Here is a 24,498-nt window from a genome sequence, read left to right as displayed (position 1 = left end):
TATGGAAAAACAAACTTACTTAAACGCAAAATATGAAAGTAAACATAGAACGTTATAAATAGCTATAAAAACTGAACAATTACATAGTATCACGAAAGAAAAGAAGAAATCCAGTTCATCTGGGATATATTAGTTGATTATAAAAGAAATAAGGAATTAAATATATCACATTCAATATGGAAAGCATCTGAAACGTAATTACTAGAGATGAACAACGATCGAGAAAACGAGACTAACAGCGCCAGCAAAGCCGAAAAGCCGCACGACAATGTTGTATTACGTCACATTCTTGAACGTAAAGACTGGTTGTGAGTGTTCCGAGATTCGATATTGATGACTCCCGAAGTTCCCGAAATCAGGCAGCCTTGAATCGCCACAGTTGTTTATACCTGACTGAACCTTTATCTACTTTGGGAACTGTTATATAGGCTATGTATAAACAATCAAGTAGCCTATTTGAAACATCTCTACCTTTCAATGTATAATAATCCGTTCCCCAGTCTTTATTTAATTACTAGTATTTATTAAAAGGCTAGGGATTTTCTTTCATATGTTTAAGATCAAGTGTAATCTCAAGTAAAACGATATTAATTTTATGTTTTATGTTTCTTAGAAAATATATTATTATGATGTACCCAAATGAGATTTATTTGAGAATTGATTTTTTTTCTATTTATATAACCACACGTAATATAATATAATAGAACCAGAACATTTTGATAACTAAGATACTGTTCTGTTTTGTCTTTTTGTCTCATTTAAACATGTTATTTATATCAATGATGTATGTTATTCAAAGTTACGAAATCTTTCCACGCCGACCAAATGCTATTTCGAGAATGATGAGCGAGACCCGAAGCGCACGAGAATGACGAGTCGAGACTCGAAAGACAAATGTAACGAACACAGCGAGTGAGAGCGACAGTTAGTTTTGTTCATCTCTAGTAACTACAAATAAACATTAAAACACTTAGGCCTATCATTTGCTATACAAGTCAATCCAAATCGCAAAAACAGCATCTATTAAATCCTACATAAACAAAAAGTAGGACGATTCTGAAAAAGATGAAGTTCGCCAAATGATCTATGCCTCAACAATTGGAATGTGTGAGCAAATCAGTCGTTCCAGAAGTGGTTTTCTCCCGATACTGTACTATATACAGGATGATTCCAGAAATTTTCCCCCAGTTTATGGAGGTGATTCCTGAGGTTATTTGAAACAAAAAATGTAAATAAATTAATGGGATCACATTCATAATTACAGTTACAAAACATTTTCGAAACGCGTCATAGTGAATGGAGCGCTAGGTATGATCCCAGATCCCAGATCCCAGATTAACACTCTTACATTACTACATCTGGAGGTGGATGAAAGACATCAGGTTAAGATATAAACACGCGAAGAGTTGCATTCTGGATGCCGCGGCGACAATAAGGAACAAACGTGCGGTTCACACCCGTGCGGACCGTTGCCTTGAGATTCAGGGAGGCATTTTAAAAAAATTTAATTTAAACCCACTCTAAATGAAAGATACTGATACATAAACAATCAAATGTTTGTATTTTAATTTTTTTTTTTTTTTTTTTTTTTTTTGCATTTTGTTAGTGAAATCCTGAAATAAAAGTTTTTTTTGCCACTTTCAAATAACCGTAATTCTGTAATTATGAATGTGATCTCATTAATTTATTTCCATTTTTTGTTCCAAATTAATCTTGCATAGGATGAACCTTGCAATAAATCTCAGGATTCCTTAAAAGCCAGTTTGTAAGTTGTAAGTTTTGTTCCAAATAACCTCAGGAATCACCTCCACAAACCGAAAGAATCACCCTGTATTATGGGGTAGTATGGATTTCCGATAATGATATAGGATTTAAGGGCTTAAGACTATAGGCATTGGGGCTTATCAGATATACCTTATTTTATTTCATAGAGTGCAGTTTTATAGAAAGGACTTTGCCGACAGACCTTCTACTGCCCACTACTAATTGCTTGCCATAAATAAATGTCTTCCTTACTGTGACGGAAATCTTGTCTTCTCCTTTTAGTAACCAATCACAACCCTCGCTCAGAAGAATTGACAGGCTCCCGTCAAATCCACGTGGAGGCAGAGTTGTCGCATCTTTTCCGAATTCCAAGAATCCCGTCAGTTTCACTGCATAATTTCGAGGGTCACCAGGATTGTGGCAACTGTGCAATGTTGGGACGAGGGGACAGGATGGAATTGTCACAGTTGTTTGTGTAGGAAGTCATAAATCTGTAAGTGGGTGTTCAAAGGAGCCACCGAACTGCACTCCTTGAAATAAAATAAGGTATACTGGCTATCAAGGCTGAGGCAGGACGGCCCGCATGTCAGTATCTGATCCACGTATGCTATCCAGGCTACCTGTCGGACTGAAACAAATCACTTCCAAAGTAGGGTGCACTTGGGTCAAGATAAGCCTAAGTACATGGATCCATGCCGGGTACTATCCTCGAGAGTCAGCCACACGACTGACGACCACAGAGAGAGTTTATTGCTTATCTCATATTATCAAAAAAGTGCTTTCCATACTACATTCCTTAAACAGCATTCGAAAATTTCTCCCGCTATCACTAAAAAAAATACTAGTAGAAACACTAGTAATGCCCCACTTTGATTATTGCAATTTTCTACTGACTGACCTCAATGTCAACCAGTCGCAAAGATTACAACATGTTCATAATTCTTGTGTTTGCTTCGTCTGCGACGTCCGTCGCGCTGACCACATTACCCCATCCTTCCAAACTCTAAACTGGCTACGGCTTAACGAATGTAGAAATGTTCATTCACGCTCCACTTGGAAGAGAAGGAGAAGAATGACGATGATAATGACGATAATGATCATGTGCAACTACTTTAGACTATGTGTTCTTTAAAAGTAAAGGTAAGTGACAGCAGTAAAATTCCACGTGTTGCTCACTAAGCGTGATGGAGAGTTGTGAGCTACGGTTACATCTTCCCCCGGGAGAGAATAGCCGCCAGCCAGATGTTAAGCACGGATGCATCCTAGACGTGAGGTTTAAGAATATGGCTCGGCTCTGAGCACCACCCCTATTCTCCTCATCTTATTCCGCTACAGATTGTTATCCTAGTAATTCTTACTACTCCTCCTCCTCCTGAACTATACTAAATAAACACATCACCTGTTTCGACGTCACACAGGCTCAGGGTTGCCAGATTTTAGATCTACCAAGGAAGGACATTCTTTTTCCAACAAAATGTGCAGTACTTACGTTTTGTCTTAAAGGAAGAATGATATGAATATGGGCAGAGTTGATATTTTCATGGCTGTACAAAAAAAAGGGGGGGGGAATAAAAAATATCCCTTCATATACAGTTGAAGAAACTAATATGAATCTCAAAATGAAATTTTAATAAAAAAACATATTGTAGGTACATGTTTGCAAGTATAGAACAGTATTAAATTTATCTGTCTGTAAGTTACATCACGTTTCTCTGGCGTTCTGAAGGGCTTGTAGCAATAATATCTTATGCCAAATTATTAACTTAATGATTTAATAGTAGTTCTGTCTCATAGATTTCTCCAGCTGTTTTTTATTAAATTGTAAAGTACAGATTCCAAAAGATGGCACCAGATGTGACAAAATATTTAAATTGTAATGTTTATTAATTGATAACAATGACATAAAATTTACTGATACCTGAATTCATATTTATTTTTTGACTTTGCATATTACTGCTACAAACCAATAATTTAACATACCGTACAGTATACATTTTCAGGCCCAATTGTATAAAACTCCCTGAATAAAGATCAACTTTGATCGAAGATCGGAAAGTGAACCGAGTTCTTCTATTGCATAAAACTTTTCTGCGATCAAATTACCTTGGTTCAAATGCAATTTAAGTTCAAGTGAAAAGGATTTGGCAACATCGCATAAACAGGTGAAGTATGTGATGCGCGGGCCATGTTGTACAGGTTTGTTCAGTGTTGCTAATTTAGCGACTTTAACTCTTTCTCAACGACAATTTCTTTTAACTATTATATGGCTTAATTAGGGATTTAGCGACCTTAGCACCCCATAGTGACAAAATTGAATTTTTCTTTGTTGATAATGAGAAATCTAGCGACTTTCCAATTACTTTTTGGCGACTTTCCGTCACTCTGTTGGAGACACTGGTTTGTTTTGTGCATTGTAAATCATGGCGGACAATAAGAAGAAGATTGACCGTTCTCCAAATTGTTATCATGTTATGGTGTTTAATACTACTAAACATAATAAATCTTTATAAAACGGCAATTTTCGTTTAGTAATATAGTTAATTGAAAATTTATGAATGTACCTATCATAGCCATTAATATAATTAATGATTGTTATAAACGTAATATAATTATAGGTTATGTTATTTGATACTGCTTAACACGATAAAGCCTTATAAAATATAAGAATGTTTGTGTATTAAGGCAAGAAATTGAAAAAAACATATATATAAATGTATCTACCATATCTATTAATATTAATAATAATGGTTATTATTTTTGCACAATCTGCCACTCGTATATTTCAAACAGAAAAGAAATAACTGAACTTGGATCATCTAACTTAATCGGAGAAATTTCTTCAGTCAAAGTTGACTCTAGTTTAAGACAAATTAATCTCAGATTACACTTTATACAACACAAAATTCCAAGTTCAGCTAGAACGAGGATCAATTTAACCTCTGATCTAAGATTAAATGGTTTATACAATCGGCCCTCAAAGTTTTCTACATATTTATCACTGGACTTCAGCATTTTCAACAAGCTTTTTCCATTCTCTTTGCCATGCATTTGTGATGAACGTCTCTTTTTAAATGTTTAGATATATCACATTCACAACTGAATTAGCTGTTACAAACCTTACACTTGCCAAAATATTAGTTTTTTTAATATGAAAACCAACATTGTTAAGAAAATTAATTTAAATTTGTTGTAATTATTTAGGCCTAGGACAAAAGAATTACTAGGTAAAGACAAAATTATACAAGTGACGTTAATTTTCTAAAGGAGGGACTTTTTGCGTCCCGCCTCGAATCGAAGCGGGACTCGGGACTTTTATATGAAAATCGGAACATGTCCCGCCAAATCGGAACATCTGGCAACCCTGCTAGGCTGAATGTTTACATTACACCTCTCCTCAATTTCCGTTCTTCCTGCATCTCCTGTCCAGTCATCCTCAGCGGTCTAGTTTTACTATACTTGCCTTAGAATTCTCGATTCATAGGTTCAAACCTGGCAGAAGTCGACAGCATTTTAAGAGCGATAGCATTCTAGCATGGCTTGCTTTAGAAATAAAATAAGGCTGAGGGACTCGTGTCGTAACACGTAAAATAAACTTATCACTTAATGAAGGTTGTAGGCTAAATTTACGGACCATTTCTCACCCACAAAAAAACTAAATTCTCAATGTAGCATTATGCGCCCAATACGGCTTCAACGCATAAAACATCTGCCAATATAAAATGTACGGCACAAAACCAACTTTAAAAAAAGCTTAAAATCTGAATTTAACAAGTATTTTTGTAAGGCTATTGGTTTACATGCTTCACCGGCTCTCCGCGATCTTTCACAGCTAACAAGACAATACTGTAGTTAAAAGTTAGCAATCTCGACTTCGTTGCAGAGTAAGTTGTGAAGGATTTGGCTTGACCTCGTTATAATTATAAAGTAGGAAAGTAGAAAGTAATAGCAGAACGTAACATTTTAACCTGTATTTCAAAATCATCATTATTATTATTATTATTACTATTATAATATTATTATTATTATTATTATTATTATTATTATTATTATTATTATTATTATTATGAGGAAACAAAGAAGAAAGTAGAAAATAGGAGATTGGAGAAAGCTGGGTTTGCAGTGAAAGACCTGCCCTTGGGCAGAACACTAAATGAATGAATATTATTATTATTATTTTATTATTATTATTATTACTATTATTATTATTGTTATTATTATTATTTTGTATCTTAAGAGTTTTACCGGCAGCTACACTTCTGTATGTTTTACTCCACACTATTTTACTCGTGTTTAAGTCTTTAACGGTGGCGGTCTCAAACTGATGACGTGTAAGATTCCTTACAAAGAACTTCATTCTTTATAGACTGTATTACCTCTGATTGAGATTCTGGCTAATAAGTAAATTTATTATCAGACAGTACACTTCACTTGATGTGTGACAGAGGAAGAACAATTTGTTTGTATTCATCCTAAGTCTGAAAATAGGAAAGATTGGAAAATGCTGGGTTTGCAGTGAAATACCTGCCATTTGGCAGAACAATATGTATATATAACCTAAGTCTGATTAGTGTAATATGTTGCTAGTCAGTGATGTATGCAATGAAGGGAGAAAAGAATTGTCCACCCTACCCCATTATCTCCTGGCTTAGCTGCCTCATGAGTGATGTCTTAATGGTGTCACTTATGAGGTACAAATCTGTTCATTCATGGATTTTCAATACTTCTTACTTCTTCTCAACCTCTTCATTTATGAAATCTCGTACCACATCCAAGTCATTTAAAAATGTTACTCTAAAAATTAGTTTATTACTTCTGTTGTCATACTATAAACCAAACGAATAAAAACATCAGCTATCTCATTAAATTCTACAAGTGCATAAACGCTACATTCACTTGACTCTTTATGAAACCCAACTCACAAGGAAAAGAGAACTGATTGGTGAATATCTGAATGACAAAGCCAACCAGAAATTGTGGACACAGTCTGCTGGACAAGTAATTAATCAGAGATAAATCCAGCACAACACAACTGTAACAACCATTAAGCTATAGAGACTAGGCTTAATTATCTAGTATTTGATAATAGACATGACCATCCTCTCACTATCTAGTACAGTAACGAAATTATTTCGGAAACTCATTGGGTTCAACGGAAGGCATAACTGCAACTGTCGCTCTCACTCTACGTTATGGGAAATGGCATAGTGTCATTATGTAATAGGAAAAACTCATCTTACCAAATGTTGCAACCATGCACTCTCTTACTAACCTACACGTTGAAATGACAGGAATAGCGTACAACATACAAGGATACAGTAATGTATGAACAATATTTAGGATTTAAAACATTTACATTTTCACAATTTCATGACTACAGTATGTCAAATACATAGCTAAATTTTCACGTTGAATCACACATATTTCAGAAACAAGATGTAGACTTCGCTCACACTTTTACGTAAGTTGGTAGCCTAATAAATCGATTCTCAAACAACTAACATATACTCACATTTTTAATCTTCCAAAAATGTAATCCTAAACATACACAATGGTGATAAGACCAACAAAATAAATACCAGTAAGGAAATCACGTCTTCAATTTTTGGACACATACCCAAAAATTTGCACAATTTTACATCAACAACGTGACCTTTTAGTTCTATGTGGAATAATAATAATAATAATAATAATAATAATAATAATAATAATAATAATAATAATCTTATTCCGAGTATTTTGCGGGCATAATAATAATAATCTTCACCACAGTCGTGAATACAATTATCATCATCATTTGGTCAAAGGATAAATTCGACAGACAGACCTACCAACCAAATGAAAAAGAGACAGAACCATTGAACTAATCAACCTATCAACAGCCGATTGAGAGACCAGTCAACAAACCTATCCTACCAACCACCTATTAATCAACAACCAATCAACTAAACAGTCGACCAACTGACCAACCAAAGAACTACCCATTTATCAACAACCATGAACCAACGGGTCCACCGATCCCCCAACAATTTAATGAAATGAAACGTAAGAAAATTGTTCACTATCAATTTTTAATTAATTTCTTAACTTCAACTTAATACTACATGCAATTATGTGAGGAAATCAGCTAATATTTACAAACTGTTTCAGGCATATAGACTAAGTATTATGAAGAATATAGACTGGACAAAATATTAATGACATTATTGCCTGGTAGCCAGACCTATAATACCAACATTCAATTCCCACAGGGATCCACATTTCACGAGTAACTTGCAATATGCAGTTCTGAACGCACATAACCAGCAGTCTGCTATGATGTATGATCTTGTACGCCAATGAAGCATAGGATTTTGTAATTGGATATTGATCATGTCGGAAGCATAACTCAACGAAAATTTTAAAACAGCTAATCTTTCTAGTAAGAGTTATTTTTCAACTTCGAGAAATTCTTGTATTGTTTTATAATGAACTAGTCAACGCAGTTAACAAAACCAAATGCTGTACAAACGGTTAAATTTTGTGTGGGTGGAACATTTCAAGATGTTCACTTAATAAAGTGGCAAAAATGGGAAACCATAGTCGGAGATCAATGACCGTTATTACAAACATACAAGACACAAGTATAGATATAGAAATAAAATTTGGAGCTCACTCATTGTAAAACTTTCGCTTACAACACACTGCGCATGCGCAGTAAACAAGAGTCCCTGTATATATGCTACTTGCGAACAGTCGTGCGAAATTTTAATTCCGTATCTGTACACCCTTTGACACGGAAATTGGTCGCTGTTCAGAGACGAAGTCCCACTTCGGAATAGCTCGGGAATCATCGTGTGCGCTGTGGTTACACGAGTGCATTTTATGTAGAGAGATTCGAAGCCCAGTATTTGGAACGAAAAGAAAGAGCTCTATCGATAAGCCTTAAAGGCTTCGAAGGGAATGTCGTTTTGAAACATACAGATACGTCGCTGCTACGACTTGATTTCATCCTCGGACATCGATACTTAATATTTCCCCGTGTGAATCTCGCGACAACCCGAACGACAAAGACAAATTCACGCTACATGAGTGTCAAAGGAGTATGACTTTACTGCAACAAATGACGCACCAAATGCATGTAACAAACAAGAAAACTTCCAAGATTGGAAATCAATAACTTCTGTACTTCACTTAAAAGGGCACATATCACAACTGTAATTACTCTTGCAGTGTGCGAAGCGCTATACCATAACTAGTCTACGAAGTCGGTCGACGGGTCTATTACTAGGTCGTTATTTTAAAATTACTTCTCAGTCTCTCCAAGATCAATACTTTCTGAAGTAGTGTATAAGATTAGTTATCAACATCAACATCCATATGATAGGCCAGCTCAATCTGTTCCACCTCATAATTTCTTGGACGTCCAATGTCTCAAAATCCCGTTGTTTTTAAGTGCAACATTGTACTGGTTATTTTTTCAATATCTACTGTTCATGCATGATATACGGATACCAATTAATTTTATATACAGGGTGGAAGGTAAGGTAGTACCATTAATTGACAGATGCCATATTTAGAGTAAGTTTTGTCAAATAAAATAAATTATAGGACTTACGGATAGTGAGATAATTACAAGTGTTTCGAAAGTGCTTACGGCAATTGTAAGATATCTCAGCGCCGCATAAGTAGTACCCCACACCCCATGCGGTTAGCGACTTGAAGGGGGTGGGTTAAGTTCAACTACCTTTCACCGTATACCTTGCAGCAGGTGAGGGGGAGGGCGGCAGCAAACAAAAAATTGTACTGAGCTTCGGTGCAATACTTCGCGAGCTAATCTGGGGATAAATCTTCGCACAAAAATGACCTACGAAAACTCCGGATAGGGACGTAACTTGTTATTTGTTTAGTTTGTGTAATTTAATGTCAGAAAGTGTAAATTAATAACCCGAATGAACAAAATAGCTCGTGTTCAGGCGTAGTTCAACAATGAATACAGAATTATCAACTTACAATACAATTCCCTAACAATTCAATACTAAGTATGGCTTAATAATTGTAATGTAAGCAAGAAATACGTACAGTAATAACAAGAAATAACGTGAAAATCAGGAAAGTATGTCCAAATTAGTGGAAACACTTAGGATTGAAGTTTCAGTTACAATTAATGAAAAAAGAAAACTGATGTAACTTTATGAACAAGATGTAATTAACATTACAGTTTGTTGTTTTACAATAACTAATTTTATTCTGGGTGTTAATAATGAAATAAAGAGTAATAAACTCTGTAAACCACATTCCACTCACATCTTACAGGTACTGTTCAAAATGTCCACCATCAGCGTGCGTGCAGCTTTCACATCTTCTAGTCCAATTATGAACTCTGGTCAGTAGTCCTTCACTGTTCCGAATTTCTTCCGCGGTCTAGATCATGTCTAAGTACTCACGATTTGTGAACTCTGGCATCTCGTAGTTTTGAAATAAACTAAACTGTATCGCTGCACGTCCAACGCAGTATAAACATCATAACAGCTGATCAGTTGCGAGTACTATACAAATTGTATGCCGTCCCGACAGCGATGCCAGATTTTTAGATCTTCTGTACGTGACTCGACAATCAATGTTTTCAATGTTTCTTCAATCGATTAAATCGAAATCTGTGAATTTTCTAATTAAAATACTGCTGCAACGTGAACGTAACAAACATTCTCTTCGTTGTTATACAAGAAATTAAACCGTATTTTAAACAGTATTCGTAAAATTCGCGATCGAAATGTCGGCATAAAAGTATTATTTCTTCAAAAACCTCGCAAAAACGAGCAAAATGGTATTAGACTTTTTGTTCGTTGTACTTTAAGGAATCACATCCTACAATTAATGTACTTCCTTACCTTCCACCCTGTATTTCAATTTCATTGTTCAGATGGGGCATGTTTAAATATCTTGCAGACATACATTGCTAACTTGATCTTTGGCTGTGTATGCAGAAACACATTTCACCATTCTCTGACGTGTTATATTCTTGCCAAGTTCTCAGAGCCATACCACATTATAACAGGAACAGCAAATGTTTTCTAAAATTTAAACAATGTATCTGACTTAATTTCTTAAGTATCTTTTTATGATACCACAAATGCTTTGAAATTTGAGCAAACTTTTTAATTAAATGTTTATAACATCCTCATTATCCTCTGATTGAGGTTCTGGCTGATATGTATATCTATTATCAGGCAGTACATCTCACTTGACGATATGTGTCGGAGGAAGAACAATTGGACGGAGTTTCGCAGTAATAGACCAACCGACAATTTGAAAAAAATTTGTTGATGGCAGGCTAATTTAACTCGGAAAAAATCAAGAATGCGATATCTGAATTTTGCTTCTATTTATAAGCAAAAATTCGTTTATTGCATAAAATTGATTTATTTATTTTTCTTTGAAATATTAATTCAACTGCTGGTCTCTTATTAAAAATTGGTTAGCCTTTTTTAGTATTATTTGTGCTATTTTTTGTAATAGTATGAATGTTATAATAATTCTTCCATAAAATGTTTTATAAAAAAAATAGATTTATTTCAGTGGTCAATATCTCGAAATAGGTTTTTGGCGCTTAGATCACTATTGCTAATCACCGTCCAATTGTTTGTACGCATCTGAAGTCGGACTAGTAAATAATATGATGAAAGAGTGATGGAACTGAGAAAAATTCTCTCCGGCGCCGGGATTTGAACCCGGGTTTTCAGCTCTACGTGCTGATGCTTTATCCACTAAGCCACGCCGGATACAACCCCGACGCCGGTTAGAATCGTCTCAGATTAAGCTCCATCTCTTGGGTTCCCTCTAGTGGCCGCCCTCCGGCGTGGCTTAGTGGATAAAGCATCAGCACGTAGAGCTGAAGACCCGGGTTCAAATCCCGGCGCCGGAGAGAATTTTTCTCCGTTCCATCACTCTTTCATCATATGATGACGCAGAATATCTGCATGGAAATATCATATGTACTTCGGTACATCAAAATATATATGATATGCGTAATAAATCACTTTGTGATTTAAGACGGCGCCCATACCGTCGGATCCCGGCCAACCAGTCACTCATTCGAGTGCACCTCAACACATGTATGGACTTCGGTCCTGCGTTCATAGACATCTATGACATAGTGGAGAGGGCGGCCACTAGAGGGAACCCAAGAGATGGAGCTTAATCTGAGACGATTCTAACCGGCGTCGGGGTTGTATCCGGCGTGGCTTAGTGGATAAAGCATCAGCACGTAGAGCTGAAAACCCGGGTTCAAATCCCGGCGCCGGAGAGAATTTTTCTCCGTTCCATCACTCTTTCATCATATGACGACGCAGAATATCTGCATGGAAATATCATATGTACTTCGGTACATCAAAATATATATAAAATATATACAGTAAATAATAGCTAGTCGGCGATGTATGCAATGGAGGGAGAAAGGAACTGGCCACTCTATCCCTTTACTTCCTGGCCTAGTTGCCTCATAAGTGGTGCCTTCTTGGCAACACTTGTGAGGTTCAGACCTGTCTTCAGACAACTGACTAGACAACAACATCCTTATATCTCATCCCAAGTATTTGAATGTCTGCGCACATAAGATGTACTCCTGAATGTAAACTGCTCAAGCAAGACTGAATACTGAACCCAGGGCTCGCGGCTTACTAGACGAAGGGACGCGACGTTGCCATATGTCGCTCTCAGAATTACGAAAAGTGTTCATGATTGTAGGTAATTTGAACGAAAACCATAATTTGTATTGCAAAACTGTAAAGGAACAAACGATTCCTAATTGATTTCTTTAATTATCTCAGTACAAATTACAATAGCACGAATAATACTTACTGAGTAAAGCAGGCTTAAACATTTAAGGCAATTTTTATACACCAAAATATTTGCATTTATTAAATTATGTGTAAGTTATAGCTTGATTACTAATAGCCTAAACCGCAACTGCACATACCACAAAATACAGGTTTTGTGTTTATATTTCGTAATTGTGGAATAAAATGTATACAGATCATTAATCACTTTCATGCTGACATCGTTCACAAGCTTTTGCAGTTACTACGGAGTCATTAAAAACGAAATTTAAACATATTTCGTAAATGTGTCGTCTGCAAAGCTTTCTGCAATCGGACCTTGCTGGTGTAGCAACGTTGCCAAATGTAAGAACATGGATTGTTAATTTAATATGGCTATGATTATAGCATATTAGCATTAGATCAGTAGATGCAATAGGGGAGAGTTGGATAAAACAGGATGGTATGATAAAACGGGATACCCGACTTATTTCGTCGGAAAGTGCTGAAATTTACCGAATGATGCGAGGACTTTGTTCTTAGACTAGAAGGCGACATTATGCAGTGCTCACATGCAGAACGAACACGTTAATTTTTGTTGCGTAGAGAAAAGTTTAAAATCAGCTGCTTAACTAAATTGTTTCGACTGATTTTAATTGGCACATTCTGGGATTAAATTTGCAGGGTTGAAGAGGTAAGTCTCTTATATAAATAAAACATTATTAGTCTTTAATTCCTTGTAAAGAAAACCGCTGTAGCTTTTACCGTTTTGTTGTGACGCCATGTTTTCCTTTACAACTCCTAGTCGGACAAAACAGGTTACCCTATGGTTTGGCAAAACGGGATAGTATCCCGTTTTATCCAACTTGCATTGCATATGTGGGATTTCACTTTAAATTCTGAATTGAATATGTTCTCGCTATGACAACCAACAATGACAGTAGTTAGGAAGAAGAGGATGAAGACAACGACGAGGCGTACATTTATTGTAATCACCTCTTCTCTAATTCAAAATCTGAAGAGGGATGATGAAATAAATGTACTCAATGCCAAGAATGGGCTCATCAGGCGTGCAGTAGTATAGAATCGAAAGACTGCGAATAATTCTACTGTAACTTTTGTAAATGAAAAATTCTGCAATAGGACTATGAATCAATGTCAACAAACAGGATAGACCTTACGTATAATAATGTGACATTCTTCATTTAAGCCCACATACATATTTTAGTACTACTAAGATATCAAAAAATGTTTTGCATCACCTGTAGAAGTGGTATTTACTCTCCACTTCAAGAAATATCCATAAAAACATTTGAAAGCTATCCTTTTAACTGTCTGAAAAACGTAAACAATGTTGAGAAATAGTAGAAGTCTATCTTAGAAATCGACTGAAAAAGTAAACAGATGTAAACAGAAGGGCAAGAAATCTCATCTCTCAGCGAATAACTCAGGGTAAAACAGTTTTATTTAAAGAGGTTGAACAATTGTAATGTGGTCAATTACGAACTTCAACTGTGTGAGGATTGTTTCTCTATGTCAGGAATGACTGTCTTCAAGGCAAGTAGCGAGCCGCTTAGGATAGAACCAGAATTATGTGGTATGAACCTGGAATCGCTTCCGAAACACAGGTATCGTCGACGACATGTTTCGTAGTGGTCGTCCACGTGCAACAACAGAATGTGATGACCGATATCTGCGAATTATTGCCAACAGAAACGCTGAGAATACTGCTGGCATGATTAACAATGACTTTCAAACTGCGACAGGGAGACGCGTATCCAAATGAGACTGTATGAAACCGATTACATGATAGCAGACTGCACTCCAGACGTCCATGGCGAGGTCCAACTCTTACAACTAGGCACCATGGCCAACCTTAAACCTGGGCAAGAAATCATCACCAATGGACTGTACAAAATTGGCACAAAGTTCTATTCACGGACGAATGCCGAATATGCCTTGCGCCAGATAATCATCGATAACGTGTGTGGAGAGAATCAGGTAATGCTGCATGACTCAGACACCCCTACAATCAAATACAGCAAGGTAGTGGGTCAGTGATGTTTTGGAGTGGCATTATGTGAGGTCGCGGACACAATTGGTGTCGATCCAAGGAATGCTGAGGGCTCCACAGTATAGGGACAACATTCTTCAAGCCATAGTAGCACCGTTTAATCAGCACTTCGGAGTAGGATTGATGTTTAAGGACGATAATTCCAGAATCCATCGTGCGGCTGTTATCAATGACTTCCATAATCGTGAAGGAATTGCCAGGTTTGAATGGCCCGCATGTTCTCCAGACATGAATCAAATTGAGCATGTCTGGGTTCAACTAAAGAGAGCATTCTTGCGCGCCCTGACCCCTCACGCAATCTCGAAGACATATGCAGAATTGCTGTTGAAGAATGGGACACAATGGATCAACAGTTGATAAATGTGGTGGTAGGCAGTATGCCACGAAGAGTCCATGCATTATCAATGCAAGAGGAAGCACTACTCTCTATTGAAGTTGCTAGGATAGAGATTTGGTACTCCAGCCAATACTGAATTTCCATTTGGCCATCCACATCTTTGCTACAATTTTGTCAACAAATGTTATTTTTTTATCAACAACTGTTAAAAATAAATACATTTTCATTCCTTAGCTTTCCTTCTTTTTATCTTTTATTGAAGGTCTGGTTGAGAGGTGATGCAAAACATTTTTTGGTGTGTTTATTATGCATTTTAATAAAAACACATACATTTTTTCAGTTCCTTAACAATATTTGCTTTATTTTAAATAAGTATCCTGTTTTACCCAACTAGTCGGCCAAAACGGGATACTTGCGCACTTTCCAAGAAAATTGTTTTCCCACTTTAGCTATATAATTAGAAGTGAAAATCAAAATGTATTATGAAAGTACATAGAATAGTGGATTCATAAGTAAAAATTGTATTGTTTCCTATCACTTCAACAGGAAATATACAAGATTCCGTGTTAAGTATCCCGTTTTGACCAACTCTCCCCTAAATACCGTCACCACTGCGAAAATTAAGAATTATTCTGACTGACACATAATGAACGATAAGAAAGACTGCCTCAGAATTGAACACTTCATTCTAAACTATCCACCACATTATCCACGACGAACTTCTTCAAAGATTAGCTCAAACACAGCACTTTTTTTCTTTGTTTTTCTTTGTCTGTCACTGCACTTAGTGAGGAGAGTTAACAAGCACAAACACAAGACCTTCCCTATATATAAAATTGTTCAAATTCGTGAATATTACACATTCTCCCCTCCTTTATGACAATTTTGTCCAGAATTATTTTGAGTTTCCAATAGTTAGTGGAGATTTAACGTCTACATAATATCTAGTTTCAGACTACATGAACAGTCCTTTATCGTCCTATTTACCCAACACCTGTAGAGTCGCATACTTCATTTGTTCTAGTTTGGGACAGACAACTAAAGAGTAAATGGCCCAATAACAACAGTTGACTCTTCAGATATTGTGTAATATTTTCCCGATTATGAAACCAAGAAGTAGTTGTTCAATAAGAGAGTAGTGTATTATGATAATAAATACGCAGAAATTTGATTCTAACAAATGTAAAGTTTTAAAATTCTTTTTCAGAAAGACAATTTGCATTTGTTCAAGGTTCACTCTGTATAATTCAGAGTATTCTTTAACCAATTCTTTCAACATCTCCTCTGAAAAAGTATTCAATTTTGTTGCAGATGACACCATCATAAACAAAACACATACGCATTCCGATAACGTCGCGCGGTAGAAGTTAACTCAATTTCAACTTTCGTCGCGTCGCGATCTGCGTCGTGACGTCATGAAATTCTGATTTCCTATTGGACCATAATTTATGTAATGTCGCGTCGCTCTGTCGCGTCATTGTAAACGATACTTCACACTGCGATTTATAAATGTTAACACGCGATTGAAAGCCCAAAATTATAGTTCTTTCGAATACTGTCATTGCGTAAATTTAAAATGTGAAAGCATAATCATCTTTGTTATATAAATCGAATTTTGCAGCGTCTTAAACAAGACCAAGGAAGTAGTTAGTTTTTAAGGAGGAAATAAGTTTTCGGGGGCTCCATCTGACTGTAATTTCAGACGCTGAAGAGCAATTAATAGTACTGTTGATCGATCAAAATATTTAATCGATTAACTATTTCAATTTAATCGATTAATCGATAGATTAATCGAGTTTTGATCGAGTTGAAAAAATGTTTTAATATACTGTAATACACAATTATTGTTAAATTTAACTTGTGTTCGGTGATAAGCATAAGTATTAAATGTCGTAATTTGTATATATTGTATCGTTATATTACAAAACAACTATTTTAATTACTTACCAACATATTTATTACGAGTCTTATAATTTATTGTGTCAATTTCCCCGGGAATTTTTGAGACAAACATAAATAACAAAAAGTATGAAGACTCACCTAGTTAATACTGCTTCATCCATGATTTTAAACATGTGAATGCATTCACATGCTCAGAATTAAGTGCCGCTCTACGTCTAGTAACAATGTTTCCTGCATCACTAAACACGAAAAAAACTTTTTTTTCTGTCAAGCACTTCTTCACGATCGTTCAATTTAAATCCAAACGTTTCACCGAGTTTACCTGTCAAATTCTCATATGACATGATGGAGTTTACACTTTTCACAAACCACAGAAAACTGATTTTTTTTTCTTTATCAAACTAAACACACAACTTTCATATACAAACTCAGTGCAGAAACTGAACTGCAAAAGTACAGCGGTCGAAACAGAAGACTGGCCCCTATTGTAATCGAATTACCAGATTTTAGAAAGAGAAGAAGATAGTCATGCTCTCACTTGCACACAGTGTATACATGGCTATTTATTTTACAAAGGATGAGGGGGATGAATCCCAGAAAAGTATGTACTTCATATGCTAGGAAGATGAGCTGACAACAAGGTGGAAGTTTTCTTGGAAAACCATAAAACTTAATAAGGGTTTCGCATTGTGTTTCAACTTTCAGTAGAGGTTGACTAGATCACTGTCCTTATATCTCCATCTCTTTCTGAAGTGTTTGTACAAAGATTTTCCCTACACTAGAAAATAACGGTACTATCGTGCTTTTAAGTAAGCAATTTCCGAGAGAGAAATATTGTCGGAATTTTTAGTATGAGTTTGTATTAACAAAAGAATAATTAATATCAACTACAACCGATTAATTTTAATCGACTCGATTATTTGATTAAATATTTTTGATCGATTAACAATAGAAATTGATCGATTAATCGATTAAATCCCTCAACTCTAGAAATTACATGTTCCGTATGACAATACTTTTACATAAAATTTAAATACTCTGAAACTGGAAAAAATATGTTATTTTAAAGAAGGATGAGTTTGCCCGTCCCTACTGTGATACAAATGCAAAGAGCCCGTTACGATTTCCTAGCTGTTTGGCAAAGAAATGGAGACAACCCCACATGGGAAAAGTCGTTGGAAATGAGACGGTGACTCCAATCACACCTCATTTCCTTTAGATAACAGACACCGCGAACAGATCCCGCGGACTCGGGAGAAGATGAACTACTCCGGGAAGCACAGTGGTGGGTGGGCAGCGGGGCGGAGGGGGAAGCGCGCTGGATATAAATATGACAGTGTAACAATAGTTTATGGTCCTCCCATCCTTTCTCCTATTCCAAGGGCCACCTTAAATCTTTCTGTCGCTCTTCACTCCCTGAGGGATCGACCCCCTCCCACGTCCCTTTCTCTCCGCGCTAAAGTAATACCTGTACAGTCTCTCGTGAAAGTGATCCCTTAGTTATGACGTTTATTTAAGGTTCGTGAATTAGTAATACGCTGGCGACCTGATGACATCTACCGCCTTAAAATACAGGCAAAATCATCATCGTCATTAGGCTACATCTACAACATAAACTTAATGCAATTAAAACATAAAGAGAATTTAAGCATTCATACTGAGAAACGCTGTATCCAATGTTATTATTCTATTACTCCTCGAATGGTAAGATCGATTAATAAAATATCTCTTGCGTGTAATTGCCGAGGCAGCATATTTTGCTTACATTCTGTATAGTGGAGAGACTGAGCACTCTGATCTATCCCAAAAATAAGAGCCGTTCTTGATGTACACTGACCGAAGTATTCAGGGCGAAAGGGAACACAAAGTTTTTTTTATTATTTTTCATGTTTTCTTGGGTGTAAGAATTATTTCACAAGTTATACTCGTAGTGAAGATGTGGCGTACCCTTATGCTTTCTTAAATGCACAATACATATACAGTAATGTGCCTTAATGTGAAATTTGTACATAAAAGTGATATTATTGAATGAACGTTTGTTACGGCAAATAATATTGTATTTGTCGAATAAACTGTCAATTATAAAACAGTAATTTATAGTATAAGAGAGAAAAATCTGCTTACTCTCGTGTGTTATACAATATTTTATTCATTATTGGTATCTAAATTTAATTTTAAATTGTAGACCTTTTCTTTGTAATGTGTTTTTTGTGAAGCAGTTTTAAATAAATGAATGAATGTATGGATTTTATTGTTACTAATGTGTTGGTTGTCAAGGAGAGAGTGATTTTAAAATTTTAATTCACTACTGTGAATGAAGCTATTGTTTAGGTTGCTAATGCCGGTGAAGTAAGACCACTTTAGATACCAGTCATGGATAAATGTATAAATAACTCGGATATTTTGCTGTTTTATATTGCGTCGTCAATTTTTTATTCGGATACAGTAGCCTATTCCATGTTGCGAACAGTGGTGTGTAAGTACGAAGAATACATTCTAAATCGACTATTACATTTTTACTACGTCATACTACTTTGGACCAATAAAACGGTACGAAAGGACGTGTTTCAACTAGTCATGGCTGTTTATCGCTACAATTTTATCACTTTCCTAGCATTTGTTTGTTTTGTTCATTTCCCTAGAATTTGTTACTTTGTTTACCAACATTTCAAAATGCAAATTCTTTACGGTACTATAAAACATGCTTTACGATCGCATTTGTTTCCCGTATAGTCAACTGAAAATGGCGACTCCGTTCAAACGTTTTGGTGAAGCTAACATTAGTGAAATAGAATTTTAGTAAGTCAATTAATATTTTATTGTATTGTTGTGTTGTTTAGTCAACTGTCCGAAGACAGGTCTGAATCTCAGAAGTGATACTTAGAAGGTATTAGAGTACTTTATTTCTTCTAATCTTTAAATCTCACTCGGGTTCTGATTTTCTCTAGATAATCAGAACCTCTAGTGAGATTACTGTTAATAAACTGCAACAAAACAAGTTGGAGTCGAACACCTGAGAGGATTAATAAATATTCGTTTATGTTAAGAGCGAGTCTTACGTTGGATGGACTAACGCAGGTTTTGCAATGTTACTGGATTCCCACCTTCAAAGGTAGTTAAGCCGAAAATACGACGGTAATGTTCGAATCAGATTTTCCATTGTCATGTCAGTCTTTTCTTTTGGATGACTGAATTATTTGAGTTGACATACTTTATTTTGATTGGCCGAATTATTCGCTTTGACATAAACTTACACACTGTTATGGAAGCTTAGAGCTACGAAGCTCCTAATTTTGTGTAGTTAGGCCTACTGATGCATTTACGTGTATGAGTTATCACATATAATGACATAGTTCCTATGAACATTATGTTTACGCTTTGATTTTAAAACATGACAAATGGGGAGGGGAAGTATCTTGATACCGATACTTACATAAATATGACAATCCTATTATTTTCCTTTTTTTATATATATATTTGATCACTGGCGACGTCCTGTTATGGAGAGAGATCATTTTCACTGTATAAAACATTCAACGACAGACTTACAAGAGAAGTTTAAAATTAACTTTCATTATACTAACAGCAAAGAAAATTCGTTAGTATAACTAGTCTACACCGTACAATTATATCAATTGTAACTGATTATTTACTGCGTGTTTTACAAATAATTATGCGCTTACATGTATACATTTGAGTACTTGTTTTTGCGCACATACCCAGGCTCTGGTGAACTGTAAGCACATACTTTCAGGGTGATTCAATTTTGAATTTAATTTCGTTCATCATAATTATTGAACCTTGTAAGATTTTGTTGAAAACTAAAATAGACGGTATTCAGAAGTTCTTCTCCTCGGACGCTTGTTGCATGTTTGATGACAACGGTCATCGTTTACGTGGTCTACTGAGACTACTTCTGTCTCCATTTTTATACTGCAACGTCTGAATTAAATGATCTAATGTAATTCTTCTGATATAGGCCACCAGTTTTCTTTGTTACCAGAAATGTTGTCGTTAAATAATAGCTTCTATCTTTATACTTCCGCCTTCAAATGTTATTACAATTTTATTTCGGCTAACTGGATTCTGTTATTCTTTCTGCGTATCCAAGTTTCATTTAAGGAATTTTGGTATGGCAATGATGTAACAGAATTTCAGTTATCCCTCCTTCCTTGTCTTTTTCTTTAGTTACATGTTAACAGAACCGCAGATGTGCTTTGATATGTGTATTTTATTTTTGTTTCATTTTACTGATCAAAATACATGTCAAAAACTAATAAAGAATTGTAACATTTTGCGTGTAGGGAAAATATGTAACATAACTTTTATTCTGGCAGTTTATTTAAGCCACTAATTTTGTTTTGGTCACTGCAGTTAGTAATAATTAGTTTTCCATTAATAAAATTCTTGTATTAGAAATGATATACTCAGCAAGAACTACAATGATAAAAAAGCATAGAATAGGCTATTATGTCACTATATATAAATAAAGTTTAGTATTATCAAGTTTAAACAGTGATTTCAAAGCCACTTTCACATTCTCGATCATCGGAATATAAGACATCTCAATAAAGATCATTCTCTAAATCTGTACGTAAAAGTACGTTCATTTTCCACTTTATCAATACGCCGTCGATATCTGGCGGAAAGAATACTGCATGTGGGCAAGAAGATTCCATAAATGATAATTAAGAAACTGAGGTGTAACAAAAACAATACTACATCGTTAATATTATTATTGAATGAACATGAGACAAGGATTTAAGTGTGTCACACCACAAGTCATAACTCTCACGTCTTTTTAAGGCACCTACTTCAATCCATCCCTGACTTTACAGATGAGAAGTGGTGAAGAGGAGGGAAATGAGGGGAAGAGTGGGTACAAGGAAGTGGAGTGGAGGTGGGGGAAGTTTAATCCCAGAGCTGTGGGACCTTAGCAACTCCCAACACATTAAAGTTAAGCAGAGCAGATCTCAAGGGGTCCCATGGGGCATCCATTAATGACTGTTGGGGATTGGGAAGGTTCAAGCAAAGCGAGAGGGCCCAAAGTTACATATGCAAAGGTAAGACGAAGGAAACTGGAGACTATGGAAACAAGGAGAAGGGTGAAGATGGAGGGTAGAGATTCTTTTCCTTCCGCCCCCCCCCTCGCCCAACCTCTTGTCCTTTTGTCCTCACTCCACCTACACCCTATTTCACCCCTCCTATCTTCATCTTACCTTCTGTCTCAGGAAATCTTTTTGCAGATGCATTTACTTACTTTGCATAAATCTCGGAAGCATTATTACATGGCGCTATTTCTTTTGGTCCCCTCTCTCTCTCTTTCACTACCGCTGGTATGCAAGGGTCGGGGAGAAGGTGGAATGAGCTCTGAGATTTCTTGCTCCAAGAGTCCCACCAGCACGCTCTGCATTGTTTTGACTGTGACATCAATCCTCACAACTCCCCTCGAGAGGTAAAGGTGTATGTACCTCGCCCATATATTATTTTTTGTATGAATGTTTACGTTACTGGAGAAAGAACACCAAAATTCTACTTGGAATTCGCATTTCGTCTCACAAGCAAACATTCTGATGGGAGAAGATAAAAAAGTATTTTTTTTCTTTCTCCAAGTCAATAATGTCAAAAAAGCACTTATACAAATTTTGGCCACTCGACCGCAATTACGACGGCCGTAAAAAATAAGTTCGCCAGGGGCCGTTAACAGAAAGAAAACGCAATTTCATTGGAAAAATTTATTGGAACAGACACAGCAATTGTTTAGCTATTTTTCAACATATTCTCCACCAGAATTGTGCCTCTCCTTTAGCCTTCTTTTTCTTCATTACTTTTGCTGCTTTTTTCTACTTTCGTAGCTTACGTTTCATCCATGGGGTTACTTCTGCACCTAAAAATGATTCCGTAACTAATACAATAATTCACGTGCTAAAGTATTTTTCTCTGAGGTGGCTTTTGCCGCGTACATAAGCAATACTGTCAGTTTAAAATTATATGGATAAATGTTTCAAGATGATATGAATGAGATATTTGTAAATGCTACCATCGTCTTTGACAATGGATGTCTTCACAAAAAAAAAAAAAAAAAAAAAAAAAAAAGAAAAAAAAAGTCTTTTAACTATGGTTGTTTACTGAAAATTTCCACTCCAACATAGGAATATGGTGTTTTTTCCACTAACAACTAATTCAGTAGATGGTCGGTACAATACGCTCACCACATGCCTAATATCTCAAATTTGCATTTATTGGACTATAGTTCTTTTTTTTTACCTTCAATTCCTTCTAAATCTAATCTCACATTTTTAAGAGAAACTGCTTTATTCCTAAATGGGGCTGCTCTCTTAAGGAGTTGAAGTGATGCACAGCGCTCTGTATAAATTACACTTGTACAAGTGTACAATTAGCTTACTTACTTACTTACAAATGGCTTTTAAGGAACCCGAAGGCTCATTGCCGCCCTCACATAAGCCCGCCAACGGTCCCTATCCTGTGCAAGATTAATCCAGTCTCTATCATCATACCCCACCTCCCTCAAATCCATTTTAATATTATCCTCCCATCTACGTCTCGGCCTCCCTAAAGGTCTTTTTCCCTCCGGTCTCCCAACTAACACTCTATATGCATTTCTGGATTCGCCCATACGTGCTACATGCCCTGCCCATCTCAAACGTCTGGATTTAATGTTCCTAATTATGTCAGGTGAAGAATACAATGCGTGCAGTTCTGTGTTGTGTAACTTTCTCCATTCTCCTGTAACTTCATCCCGCTTAGCCCCAAATATTTTCCTAAGCACCTTATTCTCAAACACCCTGAACCTATGTTCCTCTCTCAGAGTGAGAGTCCAAGTTTCACAACCATACAGAAGAACCGGTAATATAACTGTTTTATAAATTCTAACTTTCAGATTTTTGAACAGCAGACTGGATGATAAGAGCTTCTCAACCGAATTATAACACGCATTTCCCATATTTATTCTGCGTTTAATTTCCTCCCGAGTGTCATTTATATTTGTTACTGTTGCTCCAAGATATTTGAATTTTTCCACCTCTTCGAAGGATAAATCTCCAATTTTTATATTTCCATTTCGTACAATATTCTGGTCACGAGACATAATCATATACTTTGTCTTTTCGGGATTTACTTCCAAACCGATCGCTCTACTTGCTTCAAGTAAAATTTCCGCATTTTCCCTAATCGTTTGTGTATTTTCTCCTAACATATTCACATCATCCGCATAGACAAGAAGCTGATGTAACCCGTTCAATTCCAAACCATGCCTGTTATCCTGAACTTTCCTAATGGCATATTCAAGCGCGAAGTTAAAAAGTAAAGGTGATAGTGCATCTCCCTGCTTTAGCCCGCAGTGAATTGGAAAAGCATCAGATAGAAACTGACCTATACGGACTCTGCTGTATGTTTCACTGAGACACATTTTAATTAATCGAACTAGTTTCTTGGGAATACCAAATTCAATAAGAATATCATATAATACTTCCCTCTTAACCGAGTCATATGCCTTTTTGAAATCTATGAATAACTGATGTACTGTACCCTTATACTCCCATTTTTTCTCCATTATCTGTCGAATACAAAAAATCTGATCAATAGTCGATCTATTACGCCGAAAACCA

The 24,498-nt window shown here is 36.0% G+C and overlaps 1 protein-coding gene and 1 non-coding gene across 2 annotated transcripts in view; one reads left to right on the top strand and one right to left on the bottom strand.

Moving 5' to 3' along the window:
- LOC138699708 (HEAT repeat-containing protein 3) overlaps window positions 1–24,498 on the bottom strand; it is an 84,220-nt gene that overhangs the window by 39,775 nt on the left and 19,947 nt on the right. The window lies entirely within an intron of this gene.
- TRNAY-GUA (transfer RNA tyrosine (anticodon GUA)) lies at window positions 11,594–11,665 on the top strand. The gene has a single exon. It is a non-coding gene; the product is annotated as a tRNA-Tyr (tRNA).

Source organism: Periplaneta americana, chromosome 5 (assembly GCF_040183065.1).
Source record: "Periplaneta americana isolate PAMFEO1 chromosome 5, P.americana_PAMFEO1_priV1, whole genome shotgun sequence".
Taxonomy (NCBI): Eukaryota; Metazoa; Arthropoda; class Insecta; order Blattodea; family Blattidae; genus Periplaneta; species Periplaneta americana.
The sequence above is the reverse complement of the archived record's forward strand: the minus strand, read 5'-3'. Positions and strand labels throughout refer to the sequence as shown.